The 19,769-nt window shown below is 40.9% G+C and overlaps 1 long non-coding RNA gene across 9 annotated transcripts in view; it reads left to right on the top strand.

Moving 5' to 3' along the window:
- The window catches only part of LOC128853213 (uncharacterized), an 88,971-nt gene that overhangs the window by 37,707 nt on the left and 31,495 nt on the right, over positions 1-19,769 (top strand). For 7 of the 9 annotated variants that reach the window (XR_008451532.1, XR_008451533.1, XR_008451538.1 and 4 more), the window contains exons 3-4: positions 14,194-14,262; positions 15,939-16,028. This is a non-coding gene — a long non-coding RNA (uncharacterized LOC128853213). The remainder of the gene's footprint in view (positions 1-14,193; positions 14,263-15,938; positions 16,029-19,769) is intronic. The other 2 variants (XR_008451536.1, XR_008451534.1) reach the window with 1 other exon arrangement.

Here is a 19,769-nt window from a genome sequence, read left to right as displayed (position 1 = left end):
GTATTAAAAGCAACCTTCCATCCTGTTGTCATGGATGCAGCACAGCCCAATCCTGGTAGCGGTATAGCACCAGTCTTTGTACAATCTCATTTTTATCTGCAAATTTTAATTTAATTATACCAGAAATTCTGCAAGGATGTAGAATATATGATTTTATTTTCCGTTTTAAACACTAAAATGTAAGAATTGAGCAGCTCGTGTTCTTTGTCCAGTGCTTTTTTTTTTTTTTTGCTTTTTTTTTGCATTCCAAGTATCTGTCAGTATTAGTTATGAGACTGTGTGAAATAAGTAGCCATGAAAGATGCCTGCTTTTATGACAGAATGAGTGGTTTCATGAATTTTAAAGGAGCACATTTGTATTTTCTGTTCTGGAACTACATGGGCTACTCACAAATATGACAGAAGATAATTGTTTGAGGAATTATGATGCCTTTCAAGATTTTGCAGGATATTACTATTTTCATAATCTTTCATTTATCAGGTTATATGGCTTGATTTATTTATGTATGTAATTTGGAAATTAAAGTACTCCCATTCTGTCAGCATAGGTACATGTTTTCTCCGTATAGCTCGTACTCCTGTTAGCAAAAATAATGAATGTGCTAATTTTTTTGTCAGTTACTAAAGAAACGTGTCAGAATCGGAGGGAAGTCAGGTATTACCACGTGGACCACGTGAGACGGTATGGAACGGTACATATTGCTCCTTCAGTGCCTTAGGATGGCGGGAGCGCATATTTCAATGTAGAGCACTGACTGCGCCACCAGGCAGTGCGTGCACGGCAGTTTGTTAAGATTTAAATGAATGCATTGTTAGCACCGGCTTCAACAGGGATTTTGTATGAGTGAGTAAAGGCTTCAAGCCTTTAATTGACTAAGAAAATCTTTTTAGTTGTGATTACAGGGACAGATACTCAGCTGGTGAGGACTGATGGTGCCCCATTGAATCAATTTTCATAGCCTGTCTGAAGTCAATGGAGCAGTGCTCATTTATAACCCGGTACCTGGCCTGTTATTACAAAAAAACCATTTCAAGTCTGATATTTGAGTGGTACGGTAACCGTTTACTGGGGAGCTGCTTGACTTGACTTAAAAAAAACTCATCAAAATCAGTTGGTAAAGTCCCTGATAAATTCAGTGTGGTGAGCTATTTTGATTTGGTTGGGAGTTTGAGTGTAGAAACCTATGACCGTGTCCTATTTGCTTGAAAGCATGTTGATGTATCTGCCATACTTTCATATTTAGCATAAGGTTGTCTTTTTAAAGACTAAAATGAAGCTTCTCTGTATCTGTACGAAGCATCTCTGTATCTATATGAAACATCTCTATATCTGCGCTAAACATCTTTTAAATGCTAAATGAAGCATCTCTGTGCCCTTTTCTGTTTTGGTCATGAAGTATTTGTGGTTTTTTTTTTTCCTCTTGGTAATATTATCATAATTTCCATCCAGTGATAACTGCATGGCAGGGTTTTCTTCTATGGTAAAAAAAATCCAAATATCTTTATTTATTAAACTTGTGCACAACGACTGAATTTTTCTTGCTGAGAATCCCCTCTCAGAATTCTGTGCACGCCCATAATTAAACCGCTCTGAAGGTGCAGTCGGGAGAACCAGGCACCAACATTATGGAGTGAAAATTAAAGAGGCAAAACATCAGTGTGTCTGCTGTATGTGCCTGCTGTTAGACACTCAAGCATGGAGAACAGGATACACCTCTATGGATGGATGGCTTTCCTTATTAAAAAAGCACAGTAGGACACACAGTAGGGGAACACACTAAAACAAGGCTTTGTAGTAATTTCCTTGAAAGAAATTTCCCAAGACAGCAACTTGAAAAGCTTTTAATCTTATGACTAGCTATATAGTGAGTTTTACTGTAGGTGGTATAAAAAAAGACCATTAGATTACAGCCGATCTGATAGAGCTGGTCCAAAGCTTCTTCCCTTCCAGCCTTCCTTCTCAAGAAAAGGATTAGACTTCCCTTGCTCCCTGACTCAATAGATCAGTAGAGTTCAGGCATATTTAAGAAGTTTACATACGCGTCTCTCAAATCTGAAATGTTCTTAGAAAATAGAAACCACACCTTCACCACCTGAAATATTCAAGCTGCGACGCTGAACAGATTCATTAGATCAAAGTTTCTTTTACATATTGAAATCTGACCCATCACTCATATCTTTGAGCTGATATTTTATTTTAGGTCTCTCTTAGTATCTCTTACTGAGGAGAGTAAAGTGTTTCTCATAAGCTGCTGAAGCACTGTCCTACACGAGCGTGTCCTGCAGCAGCTCTGTGGACAGCAGTGCAATGAAAGCTTTCTCACCGGACTTTGCCCGATTTCTGCTATTCCACACAGCAATTTAACCTCAAAGTGAAAATAAAAAAAAAAGAGGCTGGAAACATTTTCGCGCAGATACTCTGAGAGGCTGGTGTGTGTGTGAGGGTTACCCGAGAACCCTCTAACAATGTGACCGAGGGCTCGGTGCCTGTTTATGTGTCAAGGGCCATACTCTGAAATCCTGCAGCTTTTCCTCAACCAAATCCTCTCCCCGTTTCGGTGACTCTGAGGTGGTAACCCCAGGAGCTCGTTAGACGGAGCTGGAGGCTGGGGGTGCAGCAGGTGCTGCCCACCCTCTCCTCCCAGCGCAGCCGGCAGGGCGCGGGGTTCCCAGCACCTCTGTGTGAGAGCATCAGCACTGAAAATTTAACATCTTGTACCTATCTTGTGTCAGCCTCTACGAGCTGAGAACAGGGAACGAACATGTCTGATAATGTGTTTCACATTGAAATAATTAAAGAGAATTGTTGCTGGAGGGAAATGTGCCTTTAAAAATTAACCCTGACATCTCTCTGACAATTTGGCTTATTACAAGGCGTTCTTTTTTCTTTTTTTTTTTTTCCTCTATTTTTTTTTTTAAGTTGTACTAAACTTGATGCACATTTTTCAGTACCTGAGCAAATATTCAGCCGTTGTAGTAATAGGACCAGAGGGAACGGGTATAAACTGGAGAGGGGCAGATTTAGACTGGACATAAGGAGCAATTTCTTCACTACGAGAGTGGTGAGAATACACTGGAACTCTTTGCCCAGAGCAGTGGTGGTGCCCCATCCCTGGAGGGGTTCCAGGCCAGGTTGGATGGGCCTTGATCCAGCGGGAGGTGTCCCTGCCCATGCCATGGGGTGGGACTGTATGGGCTTTGAGGTCCCTTCCAACCCAAACCATTCTCTGATCCTGTGAAAACTTCCTTATATGAGCAGTCTATACTCAGACGAGCGGTCCCATCTATTTTCCGCTGACCTACTCATAGGACTGATGTTTAAAGGACTGGGTCTGAAGCAAGTGGCACGTTCTGCTGTGCCCTGGAGCCTGCGCTAGTTATTATTGTTTGAATCTGTCTCTTGATTGCATATATTGCAGCTTTTCATCACTCAAGGTGCCAGTTTTGAAATCTGGAGGCTGTTCCGCGAGCAGCCGCTGAGTGCTTGATTTTTCACTTCTTTTTATGGTGAGAGAAGGCCTTGGAAATCAAAAGTAAATTCCATAAAGGACTGAAAGTTTAGACATATTCTTTTTGATGGATCTAAAGTATTTGAAAACAAATATAAGTGCCTATAAATTCAGTACTATGTATTTTTACAATTCTAGAGATGGCAGTAGCAATTGTATTCTCGTTTTTATGATCTGTGGGAAGTTAACTATGCTGCCAGGTACTGTTGTTGAGGAAGTTTGGGTTCATTATATCATGGTTAAAATGTTCTCTACCATTCAAGAATTGTGCAGCTTTTTATTGGGGTGAATTCCAGTATTTTCAATTCTCCATTTGATCAAACTTTGTTCGTTCAGGTATCTGAAATTTGGGGTTTCTCTCTGATTATTTACTAACTAATTATAAACTGCATTTAAAGAGCAGGACTGGGTGCCTGGTGCTCAGGCTGCTTTTCATCTGTTTGATGTCACTTGAACTGCCTCGGACTGTGTGTGTTTAAAAGGCTCTCTTCCTCCTGTGTGCCCGCCAGTCAGCAGGAGGAATTTGAATGCATTATTCCAGCCGTGATGGCTTGGAACTGTGCAATTCTCCAGCCTGAGGAATGACTGAGGTCCTGCTAAGGCATTTCTCGCTTTCAGTTCTGCAACTAAGAAAACAGACATGCAAATTTTCCTTCAGATGCTGAAAAGTGGTGGGTTTGGTTCTTTTTTTCCTTTTGATAAAAAGACCTCATGAGACGATGACACAGTGAAACATACAGGAGCAAAGCATGTACGTTTAATTTGTATTCTGCAGTTCTCAATCTGCAGGGCGGATTCCTGGTTGACACGATCTGCATCCGTTGGTACACCCTCATTTGGTGTAACACTGGTTTACACCAGTGGAGAGTCTGATTGCAGGAGCCAAACCTTCCTTCATTCCTTCGTCAAGGGGAAGGAATTCAGCCTCGTATTTCTTCTTCCTCTGACCTATGAACAATTTAGTGATCTTGGGCACAATACTTTAAGATGCTGAGTACCCCCATGGGTGCTTAAATCAGGATAGCAGATGGCTTGTGATCCTCCTTAGGACTGGGCGCTTCATTAGCCGGAATTCAAAAGCATAAAATACTTTAAAAACACTTCTCAAAAACATTTTTCTTGGCTTGGGAAGGATTTTTACCCTTTTTATCAAAACAGAAAGTAAAGAAGTATCTGTTAGTTGCTGTGACATTTGCTATAATCCTAGCTGTACACAACATCGCCGGTATGTTCTTTCTGGCTATTAAAGACTCATTAAAAAAATTAAAGTCTCCACAATTTACAATATTTTCCATTGAAATAGCATGTTAACACATTTCTTTAATCAGCGTGTAACCGTCAAGGGAAAGAACAATTAATCTAGTATATGCATACATTAGAAACAAAAATTATCAGATTTAATTTTATTTGTTTTATATTCAGGGCTTTTTTGAAGGAATTCCTGCAGGGAAATGGTTAATCTATTTTTAACTAAAGCTTACTTTTGTAATCTATCCAGTGCTTAGAGTTCTGTCATTGATCTATGATTTATGTGATTTAAACCACCTCTTGGCTGTAACATTGGTTTCTATCCAAGATGCTGAGCTGAATACTAATTACGAGATCAAATTTATGCTGTTGGGCTAAGCAGCTGAAGGAGCCTTCCATGCAGGACTCCCTTAAACTGAGCCACCGTTGAGCAGCAGTGAAATATTTGATGGGGAGAAGGGGGAAGAATGCAGGAAAAGGGAAAAAAAAAATTACGGGAAAACTGAAGTGTCCTGCGAAGGCTTTATTTTTAGTTCTCTTGAATGAGCGCACAGTGCTATATGCAGAGAATTGGTGTGTGTGAGCCTGTGAATATGCACATGGTTATGTTTTTACAGCAGAATCTCACTAATTCAACCTAACGATTGGGAAACCCACTGAGAAAAGCCAAATGGCACGAGTGAGCAAACAAATAAATAAGATTGAGGATATTTTATTCCAGGATGTATTTTGTGCCTTTATTTTGACAAGTATCATGTTGTCAGAATGATTTATGGTATTTTATAGCATACCAGTAAATGCACTGTAGTATGGTTTCTTACTGTAAGAAAGTCTTAGTAACAATAGCTTTGCTTTGCTTCTCCTTAAGCCATTTTTTTGCTGAGAAATAAGCCAAGAACATTGATTTTATAGAAAATATAGGTCTTAGGCTTTCCTTTGGTAAGAATGAGTAGCATTCACCTGCATCACCTTTGCACAGGAGGTTGGGGTGGCAGCAATTTTCTCAGGTATAGGCAGTCAAAATGTCTAAACAGCTCTGAATCTGAAATCCAGCTTGAATAAAAATGAAAATTTCCACTGGAATTTCATTGAATATAGTCAGTTCTGAGACAAAATGTGTTCCAGTGCATCATTTGACTTCTGTCTCGGTTGGTATACTGTGAAGTGTTACATTTTGATGATGCTGAAGTGTTTTAATTTTTTAAGGTTTCAGGTTTTTACCATTTTTGTTTGTTTGTTTTCTGGTCTTTTTTTATTTATAGTGTAGATTTTATGTTTCTCATGTTCTTTTCTCACATTTTGTTACATTTGGATCATTTTAACATCTTCAGACTCCAACTGCATACTATTAAAATGTAATATTTTCATAAAATGTTTTCTTAACTTCTATTTTCCAGGAATCTTTTAAGATTTCATTACCCTTCTGCACTCATGAAAATACTGGAATTTCTTACAGGATAGAAATTCCAGGCTGCGATTTTATCTCCTGTCTTTTTTTCCTTTGGGGTGGGCTGGTGTTGTGCCCCCAGGGGTCTGGAAACGCAATCCCGGCCAACGGATTAGTGTGTAGGATGCAGGTGATGCAGTCAGACCTACACAAGGAGAAGGGGTTGGATATTCTTTTGTTTTCCCTGTGACATCTGCCTCGCCACCAGTGAGAATCATTGTCTTGAACCTTGCCCACATGCCTCCCCGTCGCAGAGGTCACAGCGCCGTGGCTGGAGTCAGCGGGCCATCCCGCTTGGTCCGTGGGAGGCCCTTTAGTGGGGAATGAGTTTCCTTTTATCCTCATCCTTGCTCGTTTTAAAAACAAACCCCCAAACAAATAAAACAACAGAAATAAAACAAACAGAGAAACCTTGAAAAAGTTTCTTCCAAGGGCGTTTTTAGACTAGCGAGCTCTGGTTGTGTAGCTGTTCCTTGCTGTCTTTTTCATTTCTTATTTCTCTCCTTTTCTAATGTGGAAAAACTCATGTTTCAGGTAGTTTTTTTGGGGAGGCTTTTTAGTAATTATATTTGTTTATACTTGTTGTATTTTCAGTGTGCATTGTTCTAAATAATTTGCAATGCAAACAATACACATCGCAGACATTTGGGTACAAGTTTTTGAATATATTCATGTATTTGTGGTACTGAACTGGGATGCGTTTGGGAATAGTATTATTAAGAGGAGCCAGAGTTGCCAATCCCACTTGTGTATATTGTTCTCCTGCGCTGCCACCCCTATGTGCCTCATCTGTAGGAGCAGTGGGTTATATATCTACATGGAATGAATTGCCTTACAGACTTACGTCTGCAAAATGGAGGTTATGAAAGGAATCCAGATGAGCGCAGGATGCTGAAGAAGCTCCACTTTGTGGCTGTGGTTGTAGTCAGGTCACTTTGCCAGCTCGCTGTAACCACTGGATGGGAGAGACATCCCCTTACAGGGAAATAATTTGTTGATGTTATCAATCCCGAATAAGAACAGGTAAAACAAAAAAAGTGAAGATGGCATCATTAAACGGACAGGATATTTTGCTATGTCGAACAGGTGGCTGAAGTGCTCCAAAGGGAAGTGTCTGAAGATGGAAACCACCTCCTGCATCCCTAAAGCTGCCAGGGTAGAGAGGACCTCCAGGGCCTGGGCCACCCAAGGTGGGCCAAGCGGTAACTGTGCTGCAGGGGGGATAGTAGGAGGTGCAGTCCCCAACCCAACCTGGCACGGTCCAACTGCTCAGCAGGTGCTTCCTCTGCACGGATTTTGCTGTTTCTTTGAAGCATGGGCTCACAGGACTGATGTTGCAGATGCCACACAGGGCTTGTTTGGCCTCAGGGTGGCTGTGCTGCACGGCCAGAGCTCTGGGTGCAACGGGAGCTTTCCTTCTCTGTGCCAGGGCTTGCTCTGATTCGCACTGTACCTCTTAGGCAGCTTTTACAGAGCAAGGAGAACTGCTATATGTGATCTAATAACATAATATTCAGGAGGAAACGTACATATGTGTGCTAAGTATTTGTTCTCCTTTTCTTCATTTGAAAGTACAAAACCTAAAGTCGTGCACATGCCTGCGCTTACACATGAGTGTTTTTAATGTGATTTATGTATGTTGGGGAAGTGGATGTTTTGTATGCCTTCACATACATACGAATATATATGTAGTATACAACATAATTTATGGGAGGGGAAGGTATTTTGGAAAGCTGTTGTGAACAGCAGTTAATTAGTGCTGCCTGTTGTCTCGATGACGCTAGGATGCAGCTATGTACCTTCAGAGAGCCCCATCATACCCCTGATAAAGCCACTTCACCTTGGGTGAGGAGAGGAACCCGGCTCTTGCCAGTTTGGGGACCCTTGCTCTGTTTTAAGCTACACCGCGTGCACGTACACACGCTGGGGTGTGCTCGCTGCCTGCTGTCGGGAAGGCTTTTGCCGACGTTGAGCATCCCATTGCTCTAGCCTCCCTCTAAAATTTTCGCTTGTTCCTCTCCAAAGCCTCATGCGCATGAGCTCCAACTTGTTTGCTGAGACCTCTGCTGCTCTCACCACTGAAATCACAGTTTGTCTGAACAAAGCTATCCAGTCCATGGTGACACATAAGGTTTGGTTGAGTTGCCGCATAACCCTGTTAAAATACTGTAATCTTCTTCATCTTGATTCAGGGTAGTTTTGGAATGAAATTCCTCTGAACATCGTATTTTCTGTCCACCAACGACCCTTCTGCTCGGGTTTGGATAGGCTGCTGCCGAGTGCGTTTGTGGTACTGCACTGCTTTCTATAACGGCCGATTCTGTTGGCTCTTCCAAAAATGTTGTGATTTATGGAAAAGGGAGCAAAACCCCTCACTGGATAGGGATAGCAATATGCCAGTAACCATTTTTCTCTCTCATTTTCTTCTCAAGTTCAGATTTTCTCTTCTTTGAATATGTAGGGATGCTTACTAATCCCACAGATGTAAAATTGTTTGAAGAGTGATGGTTTGAAGTCAACTCAGGCTGCAGAACATCCAAGAAGTGAAAGACTAACAATACAAATCAATTGTTTGCCCTTGGGAATGCAGTTATCAGTGACAACAAAAAAAGCTTCTCCTTAAGTTTCAATCCCAGCAAACACAAATGACAGAGAAATAGGAGGTGCAAGCAGCAAGGCAAGATTGGGGGTACCCTTCCTGTGGAAGTACCTGCACCAGAAGATCTAATCTATCTCTAAAGCAGCTCATGTTTTTTACAGAAAATGGATATAAGTTGGGGTATAATCTATGAATAAGCACAAGAGCTCTGTAATTTCTGCAAACCTGTGAGAATTAATAAAACCTAGGGATAGCTATTTGATAAAACTGAGCAGACAAAGTGTGTAACTCTCCGTAGAGTGGCTGACGTGAGGAATGGCGATGGATCCAAACCCATCTGAAGTTCTTTAGGAATAAAAGCATACGGTAATTTCTATAGGGTACTTAGATGTGCCTGAAACAGAACAGTATATAGAAGGTTGCATATTATACTAAGAAAGACAAGTATTTATGACTGGAAGGTCTTTGTGTTGGGATTATCAGTTTTTGCATACCTTTCCTTGGTTCTTTCATCTCTTGACTTAAAGACCTATCCAGAGACAAAGAAAAAAGACTTATTCCTAAAATTCTACTACAGAGAGGGTAAGTACCCTCTTACCTCTAGAAAATCTACAGTGTCTGATGGTACACAGGTGTTTTTCTTCCCAAGTAATGAACTTCCTCCTCGAGGAACCGGTGGTGAGAGAGGTGCCTGAGTGGCAGGTAGGAGGGTGGCTTCAACTCAGTTAAGCTCAATTCAACTCGGCTCAACTCAACTTCTTTCCTATGATTGGTAAAGAAAAATCCCATCACATAGTGCCTGCTGTGTCTGGTGAGTTTGATGTTAATGCAGTTGCAGATGTAGTTGAGGGAATTTTTTGAAAAAAAAAAAAGGCTTTTTTCCCCATCCACAGGCGCAGCGCTTGTTGGCTGAATGTGGCAGCTGAAGAAAAATATGTGTGTGAGTATACCGAGTTGTCAGGGTACTAGATATCTGTGTAATCACAGGGGGGATGAGGTGGAGTTTTAGAAGTAAAATGTCCCTTCTGCAGAACTTCTGCCTTCCAGTTGTCTTTGTCTCTCTGGGGTGTTGTAGTCTTGTTCCAAAGACAGCGAGAGATTTTGATTAGCAGCTTTTTAAAAAGTGTGATAAATACAATCTGCATTTGTCTCAGGTTTCAAGAGGAGAAACTTTTGTGCGATACACAGATTGATTTGCAAGGCCTTAAGGTTTCCAGCTTTCCCTAACCTTTGCTAACATACTGCAGCAATCTGTTCTTTGAACGCGTTGATCCTCCTAGGTCTATAAGAGCCTTTGAGACAGAGCTAATTTTTTCAGCGTTGACTATAGAGGCTTCTGATTTTAGATCTGAATGTCCCTTTTTCAACCCTGCTACCAGTGACCCACTGCATAGTAAGTGTCTCACACTATAAAGTGGTCATTCACAGAGAGCTTTGACCAATGCTATCTGGAGGGTAGGAGATGCTTTCCTGGCAATGGGATGCGAACATTGTGGGGCAGATCTTCAGCCAGGATAAAAATCCTGCTTGGTCGCCAAAGCTCAATGGGTGTCTGTTAATTCATGTGGAAAATTCGTGACCCCAGCGAGATCGTAAAGTTCAGCGTCCTTGACTGAACACAATACTTTGCAGTCAAGATCGAAATGTCTTTCTTCTTATAATTCCCTTGAATTTTGATTGTTCTGTAATTCCTTTAAATTGTTTTATACCAAAACTTTCAGAATTCTCCATGAAACTTTTGAGGAATGTTCTGTGAGTTCTTCCTTTCTCTTTTATTAGGTTATTACAATTTCACATGAGAGGGAATATTGAGCCCTGAGAGCTCACCTGGATCCTCTGCTCATAGGTGGCACTCATCACGTGCAGAGGTTAAACTCTGCTGATTCTGGTGTGGCTATTATCTCCACAGCAACCATTCAAGACTTTGCTTATTCTTGAAAACTCTCAATCTTGTATTTTTAATTTAGTTGCACCAAGATTTTGAGGAAATCCTTCTAGCTGAAGGAGGGCCCTCTAACAGCTACACCTGGAGGACGGACCCGGGGGTGCTTTGCCTGCCAAGGATGTGTTCTGCTCACTTTTCTCTTGTGTTTTGGTGGTGTATTGAAAGGTGGAATTGCCTGATGCTGGAATAAATCCCCTGAGTAAAGGATCTGCATGGCTGCTTTCCATTGGTGCGGTGCAGCCAAGGACTCTTCAGGCAGTGCAGCTTTCCTCCTCTCCTTTTGTAGCAATCAAGGCATTTGGAGAGATGAATCATCTACGCTTTGCATTCATCTTGACATGAAATCTTTTGTCCCTTTTTACAGGAATATTTTTCTTCTCTTTGGGGCATCAGACTGCAATTAACGCTGTCGTTGTTGTGCACCTCTTGAGGCGGAGGTAATTTGACTCGAATTAAAAAAAAACCAAAACCAAGAGGGTAAGATGCTGTTAAGGAGAGCATCAACCTGGCAACAGTAGTGACCCTCAGGATCGCTTTGCACTTGGTTACCTAGGAATTGGTTAGATGTGTACGAAGCTTCGCTATTGCACCAAAACGCCTGTTTTCAGGCAGCGAACAAGCTCTTTGTCCATCAGTCAGACTTGTCAGCTGAGGATCTCCCTCTTCTTTTATAATCCTCCGTCCCAATCCCATCAATGTTAGAGGCAAAACTACAGATGACATTGGTGATGGCAGATGTGGAGCGTAGTCTCAGGAGGCTTCCTGACTCTGGTCTCATTAACACCCGGATTACTTCATTTTTAATCCAGTCATTGGTACCTGAGTGCAGGCGTGTTTCTCAGCTTCGCCCTGTTTGAATGACTCTGCTACTTGTATATGCAGCTGTACCACTGTCTTTTTAATTTATTTATTTTAAAATATACCGCACAGATGTGTACAATCATCTCTCGAGTCTTCCCTCTATCCCAGACAATTTCTCTGAATGCCTTCTACTGGGCAGTCAAGCAAAGTTGCCTTTACTGTTATGGATTTCACGAGCTTGAAATCTAAACAAAAAAGCAAAGAAGCAGTTTCAGGCAGTAAGGTGGCCCTTGATCTTCTTCCACTCGTAACTTTATGTGAGTCCATATTAAAGATGAAATAGGCTATTGAGGAAGAAACGTAGAAGCTGTTGGCACACAAAGTACTGCCAAATGAAGAAAGCAAGCAAAAGGACGGAGGCTTAGTATTTCCCTGACCTTCCCTTCTAAGCTCTTTTGTTAATAATGACTTTTCTTATTACTTAAAGCAATTGCAAAGCCAGAAAACAGCAGAAAAGCTTAACTTCAGAAATTTGACTTTTCAATGTGTGAGTAAACTTCACTCTTGAAAAGGTGTGTCACCTTGCAGGCAAAGTTTTGACCTACAAACGATGTCAATATGGAGGTCAGTGTTGAAAAGGTGTTGGGAAGATTTCACAGTCACCATCAGTTTGCATTATAAATAGTTTACTGATAAAGAGATCTGTGAGTAGTTCTTAATAAACAATCTATTGCTCTTTTGGACCTCAGAGAAGACAATTAAAAAAAAGGTGTCAGCATTTTGCAGCATCCAAGGCTTTCTTTCATCTATGGTTGCAGGATGTTGCTCAATGGTGACCGGGCTGCGTGCTGTGATGGAAACCACTCCTAGCAGACAGCAAGAACCCACACCAGGAGAGGACCTGCTCTCTGTTCTTTGCAGGTGAAATGCTCTGGCTGGGGTGGAAACCAATCCCTCGTGTGACTCTACCCCTTCACGTTAGCATTTGCCCCCATCATCTGGGAAGTGACACAGGACATTTGGTGAGGCCGTTCCCTCTGCCTGCACTGCTCAAATCTCACCATCAAGTCCCTGCTCTGGGTTCGACCAAGAACCTGAAAACCAGGATCTGTTCTTGCTGTAAGCCCATCAAATATAATATCCTGTACTTATTTGAGAACCATTTATGTCCTTAGCAGGATACTTAGAGCCATTCATCATACCAATGCTCTCTAGGTCTTTCTCTTCTAGAGAAATAAGTAACCTTAGCTCCAAGCCAATGTCAACCTTGCTATCTCTCCTAGTTGCATTATGTATTTTCTTGTTTGTGCTATTTTGACCTTCTCCAGCAGAAGGTGTGGTAGCCCTTCAGTGGAGCACTGTGGAAGTACCCTTGGGTCCTTCTTTGTCAACCAATGAATGCTCTGCTCAAGATGCTTCCTTTTCTGTTGGCCTAAAAATAAGAATTGCATTGCTCTGTTGTAGTCACATCCCTCAGCCAGTGAAAAGAGCTTCTTGAAAGCAGCAGGCTATACTGTATATTCAAGCTTCCTGGATTCCATTAACATTTTGTTAATGAAATAGTGCTTTGTCAAAGAGTCTTGAAAACTTAAAAGGGTATTTAAGCTTCTTCCATGAGTCAATACTATGTAATGTCAACATTACCACGAAGGGATAATTCAGGGATGTCACACAAAGCGTGTGTTATGCCATTTGCAGTCTAGCAAAACAGCTCAGCATTTATGTTGTTTAATCCATCTTCAGAAATCTTTTGTTCTGAAAAACTTTGAGATCAATATTGTCAGTATTTACTGACACAAAGCTGATGTAAGTAGCTGCATGCCTATTGACTTCATCTGAGTTGTAGCGATTTACCCCAGCTTCAAATGAAGCCCAAATTAGCCATACGAAGAACTTGATATCCAACTTTTAAGGAATACAGATCTGAATGGCACTCATCCTCCAAACAAATATGTGGCTAAAAGTAGAGTGAGGTAAATAGTCTGAAATGATCTGGGACAACACAGAAACAATCTGAAGAAACTTGAAGAAATGCAATGTTATCTAAAACTTTGCATGTATGAATGTATTCCTCTGGCTAGAAGTAGATAGGAAATACAGAAAAGGGAGTTCCGATCTGGGCTTGGGCAATGAGGTTCAGCACGGGGACGTGGGGGCTAGTTTCCAGAATGCTGCAGTGTCTCAGGTCTATGTCACTGTCGCAGTGAGCCTGCTCAAGGTACATGAAATCTTTCCTTCCATTCCTCCTTTCTTCCTATTTTCAGTAATTCTGCAATCGTACCTACCACGTGGGGAAGTCGTTTCATCTCACTGGACATTGCAGTAATGCTGTTTGTTTTACCTTTGTACTTTTTAATCCTTTTCCATTAAAGCTCATATAATTGATGTAGTTGGATGTAATGAAAGGTACTCAGCTTTCTTTGAAGAAAATAGACTGCCTTACTTCATACTTGGCTGAATCCGAAATGCTTTCCTGTGATTATTTCTCAGCTGCATTAAATCTATTTCAGTTTTAGACTTCCTGGATATATGGGGTCAATTCCGCAATATATAAAGTGATGTAAAGTTCTTTAAAAATATTTCATATACTTTCGTGGCAAAGGTTTGCATTTCATTCATATTCAGGATTTTTCTTTCAAACCAGGCAAACTGGCAGCATTACAGATCTGCTGGAGGAGCTCAGCAGGAGAAGAGCCAGCGCCGCACCGACAGTGTGAGTGAGTCGGGGAAAATGATCCTCATGTCGTATTACTGCTGGTGGGTTAGGTTCGCAGGGGTAATTTCCCCGTTTCTTCTGAGTAAGGGATACTTTCTAGCTTGATTGCACACAGCAGGATGAAAAATAGTATAAGACTCTTCATTTGTACTTTTATGGAACCCAGGGAACATGAGGCGTAAACAAATTGCTCTTTCTGTGAAGACCTATGGAGGGCTTGCAGCCTCGTTGCTCCAGGTGAGGTCACTGCCAGAACAAGAAAAGTGAGAATAAAATATGGGAAAAAGGAAGCACCTGGCAAGTACAGGCTTTGAAACCATCCGAAAGCAGACTGTACAGCATATTGTGTGTTCTAGGAGCCCCATGGTATGAGAAGGTCTCCGACTGGTTAACTCTTCTTGAGAGAGGCCTCACAGCAAATTAAGCTGTATGCAAATACTTATAACACATGCGTAATTTAGAATTAAATTAAATTTTGGAATTATGTCCCAGCTCCTAGCAGATTTGATCGGGTATCAAGGAAAAAAACATTTGCTAAGTGGGAAAAATTGAAAAAACACAACTGATACATAAGAAGCAGAATCAGACATAAAGTTTATGAGGCACCTTGGCCCGCTGTTATAAACAAACTTGAAGCGTGCGTGCTGAATCTGGAATACCACAGTCAGCACTGCAGCAAAATGAACCTCGTGGCGACGGAGGCAACGCTTAAATTGAGTTTAAAAAAGACAAACCCGGTTATTTCTAATAATAATGAAAAAAGATACAAAGAGTGATGTAACCGTGGATGTGAAGTGCCAGTCAGACAAAGACTGTCCCAAAGGCTTTGCTGATTTTTAATGAGACCGCTGTATAACTCGGAGGAATCTGAGAAAGGAGGACAGGGGCTGGAGCAGGGCGTGCCGTGTATTTCAACCTACTGTTAAAAAGAAAATAAAAAATAAGACCTTAAGCTCACTGGATACTGAAGAACTCTTAGAGGTGGTAGAAACTGTATAGATAGATGAGGTTTGTATCTGCAATAGGGAATGTTTGAAAGGAGAGGAAGGTGACTACCACCAGACACGTGGTGGCAGTGGGAGCAGCGATAGACCCAGGACAGTGGGATTAAATCCCATAGAAGCATCGACCCTCTCCCAGCAGCAAATGTGAGACCTGCCTTGCAGTTGCAGAGCTACTTACATCTTGTCAAAAAAAGCAGGCATTGCAAAGATTTAATATAAACTGTTTTAAAAGAGAAGACAAGTGCCTGATATAAGGCCTCCGCAAATAATCTGCACGGCTATCATGTTCTGCTTCACTTAAAAATCCACTGATTTCCTTAATCTCATCAATGACATTAAACATCTGTTGATCTGCATCTCTCCTTGCCTCTGTTCTTCATGTATAAAATGAGAAGAACAATGTTTTCTCCTGTACTTTTCTACGTTTGTCATGTAAATGATAAATTCTGGGGAAAGCAGCTCTGTATTACTCTGTGTTTAGATAATGCCCATCCTAGCAGAACCCTTATGTTATCCACCAGCTTCCAGGTCCGGAAGCACAACGGGCAATTGTAATTTCTGAACGAAGCAGAATATTTCCCCCACATGGCATTAAACTGAGCTGAAAGAAATCAGTTTTTACTACTCCGTACTATTAAACAAATGTTTATTCTAGTTCCCTTGTTTCAGGTGTTTGGAGCAGAGGTCTGTGGCGGTTCAGCTCATTGGAAACTTTTGTGCTCAAGCCAGGAGGATGTTATAGATGGAGCTGCTCTGTGAGTAAGTTTTCTGGAGGCCATTAAGTCTCCTACAGTTTTGGGTTTTTCTCTAAAGGAGACATTGCTCTGTGTGTGTCTATGTGTGAGGGAGAGAGAGAAGGAGCGTTGCCTAGAGGGTTTCAGTCATCACGCTGTCTAAATATCCCTTATTTTTAGTTGGAGTCTTCTGAATATGAGATCCCACTACAGGTAGGTGAAGTGACCTCTTCGGTTTTGAATCTGCTCTTCTCCGGCAGATGCAAGGCTGCAGCTTTGAACAGGAACCCCCTCCTGCTCCATGCAAAGCTCTTTGAATTGCCCCTGATATGCTTCTAAGGCTCCTCGGTTGCGTGCAAGGCACTTTGAAGATGAATGCCCCGGCATAAGGAAAACATGAAACAAAACTTACTCCCTTATGTCAGAGTGTGCGGCAGATTTCTCAAAGATCTTCTGCACAATGGTTGCCCTTTGGAGAGAGGAAATAGGCTGGTTCACCAGCTTGTAAAAGCAGAACAGAATTGCACAGGGCTATCCATTGGGTGGTAGATCAGGCAAAAAGAAGGCATTTGAGGGTCTCCACAATATTGAAGGCTGGTAAAACTTGTTTCAAGTTGACTTCATTGGTTCTTACTTGATGAAGACAAATTTGTCACTGTTCATTTTTCTTTCTTCTGAAGTTTCCTCTATTTTCAAGTTGACAGATGTACCACATCCTCCGACAGGGGAATATCTTACTGTGTCTCCATTAAAATCATTAGAGCCCATCTCCTTAGGCTATATGTAACCATTATGATTTTGGATGTGACCTGAAGTCCTGGGAGCTGAAGGGCCTGTGGGTCCTTGGGAGAATGGTAAACCAGTAGAAACTTTTATCTGTCCTATTCTGAATCTTCCTGTGAAAACTGGCACAAAACTATCTGTTAGCTTGGTTTTTAAACCTAATGGATCAGTTCTACTGGCGCAGGCGAGTGGTCATATGTACTCTGAGTGTTCGTTACCATCAGGTGAATGAAAACATTTCCATTGAATGGGCTGACAACGTAAAAAATTGAACTGGTGTCCCAGGAGAGACTGGGTGTAGAAACAGAAGGGAAAAGGAACACTAAAATAGGTTTTAAAAAAAAGAGAGATTGGTTAATAGAGATTAGTGATATTCTTCTCGCCTCTTTCTTTGACTACCACAATACAGATGTGTGAACTCCCTGTAAAGTAGATGAGGAAAACCAGAACCCTCTGGGCCACAATTCTTTTCCATATATGATAGATCCCTCTTCCTTCCAATCAATTAATTGCGTCCTAAAAACATCTATTTCTCACCATTGACTTTAAAGGGATTTTAGATGACTAGCTCAGATATAGCTGTCTACACAGCAAGTGATTAAAGCTGGGTTAGATGAGCTGGCAGACTATGTGGATTCTTTTTCTTCCTTCATGCAAACCCTAAATCAAAAGGCATCTCATCAGAGCATTATAAAATACAGCCTTCAGAGGGATAGGCTTCTACTTCCATATTCTGGCATCTGAAGGGAGGAGAGAGACTCCCATCGATTTAGAGAGAAGTAAAGATTTCATCTCCCTCTAGAAATCATGGCCGTAACGGGAAAGTCAGACATTTATGAGGTTTGCTTAGCCAAAGCATAGCTGAGCCTGTGGCTGTTTCTGTTTGTCTTCACAGAACTATAGCGAAAGCAGAATGAAGGACCATTTTAAGGGTTTTTTTTTAATTCTTTTTTTCACCCTGTTTTGTTATGCTCATGGACGGACACGTTCCGGGGGGGCAGATGCACAGTCTGTGTGACCTTACAAACCGCAACCCCTACCAGCCCTCTCTCTGTGACTACAAAAGAGGGATAAACTCCAGGTGTTTACTGATGGGAAAACTCCCAAAGAAGCATTTACAATTCACCAGAAAGGAATCCTCAAAAAAAACCCCAATCAAACTGTGCCTGGTTTATGTTTGAATTTTAAAACCAGGTAAGGCTGTAAGTGACTTAAGCAAATTCCTGGCAATTGGTGACTCTTTCCCTTGGAATTCCAAAGCTGGCAAATCTGGTACATGCTGTATATGTTTATAAATACATACATGAAATTAGTGTGAATTTCAAAGACGAGAGAAAGCAAAGAAAAAGACGACTTATTCTAGTTTTAAATCAGAAGGGACTCACTGTGACTGTGCGTGTATGTGTTTCCTCTAAATGTTAACTTCTTGACAGAACGGGTAAAGTATCATATTATTATTTAAGCATACAAATAAAGCGCGTGCCTCTTTTCCTGTCTGTAAGTAATGCTCTTCTGCCAAATGATAGGCACGACTGTATTTTCTCCTAATTGAATTTGCATATCTTTTCCTCTGATGGTCCACTGCCGAATATTGATGGTTGCAATAATTGGCTCTTTATTGGTATATGTGTTTTCTCTGCGATGTTTCAACTTTCTGCAGTAAATTCTTTTCAAGTTTTGCTTCTTCTGCAGTCTGGTATTTACAAAAGTTGTGAATTCTGGCAGGGCTGTTGGCCTGTGAATAGGACTCGGTGTCTTGTCTTGTTGTGCAAGTCATGTATTGGTAGCTGGTGTCCCTCCTTTTGTTTTTTCTAGTGGAAATACCTCAGTGTTGCTATATTTAGCAGCAGAGTTCAATCCTCCTCCTCAATCCGTTTTCTTCTATTTGTCCTTAGCTTCAAGGGCTGGTGGCACTCAATGCTGGATAAATGCAAGAAAATCTAATAATGCCTTTCTAATATACCCATTTATCTAGCATCATATTTTATTTTAACACTTAATGCAACTGTATAATCATTGCTTCATTGCTATAATTGGATTTGGAAGTATATTTGTGCCATTTAATTACATCTATAGCATTTCTATAAGCTTATTCAGAGTAATTAGTAATCTTATAATTTTTAGCGGAGTGGTATTTTATATCCACTCTGCTCATTTTTCTCTTCAGATTCTTCAACACATTTGCACCAATTTTGCTTTTTACATTGGAATTTCTGGCATAAATAATCATTAAGATTTTTTTTTTCCCCACTGTGAATGGGAACAGAATCTAATCCTGCGCTCATTGAAGTCAATGGTAATCTTTTCATTTACTTAATGAATCAAGTTAATAGGTTGCAAAACGCGTTCAAGGCAAACTCACATCTTATCGTGGAAATCATTGTGTAGCAAAGCACAGTGTATTGATGGAAGATAGAAAATAGCTGATTGTTTCCAGATTTTCTTGCCAGATAATTTATAGCTTCTGCTATCCAACTTTATTAATTTTTAGCCCATAAATTGTGGCATTGCAAATATTTTTAAAATATTATTTTCAACGTGATCTTTCTGGCAAATTAGTCTTCCAGCTGAAGACTTTTATAAAAGGGCCTAAAACTCTGCTTTCTGGACACCCAGTTAGCTATCTTTTCATCTCAATTAGCTTGAAATTGAGCATTTTTTTCGGTTTAGAAAATATATATTTTCTTCAGTTTTAACTGAAAACTAAACATTTGATATATATATTTTTTACCAGCTCTCTGTTGCACCACTTCAGAGCAGGGTCAGCCTGTTAATAGCATTGCTTCTCCTGCTACTGAATACAGAAACCTGTAAGCACTTCCATCCAAAAGTATAATTCCAGCAAATTGGATTCCCAAGTAGACACAAATTTACGATGCTCGGTTTTTCCAGCATTTTAATTCTGCAGCTGTGAGGTGCTACAGCTATGTGTCAAATCAGATTTATTTTTTTTTTTTAAACTATCGCAACTTGTTTGTTAAGG

The sequence above is a fragment of the Cuculus canorus genome, chromosome 10 (genome assembly GCF_017976375.1).
Source record: "Cuculus canorus isolate bCucCan1 chromosome 10, bCucCan1.pri, whole genome shotgun sequence".
Classification (NCBI taxonomy): domain Eukaryota; kingdom Metazoa; phylum Chordata; class Aves; order Cuculiformes; family Cuculidae; genus Cuculus; species Cuculus canorus.
The sequence above is the reverse complement of the archived record's forward strand: the minus strand, read 5'-3'. Positions and strand labels throughout refer to the sequence as shown.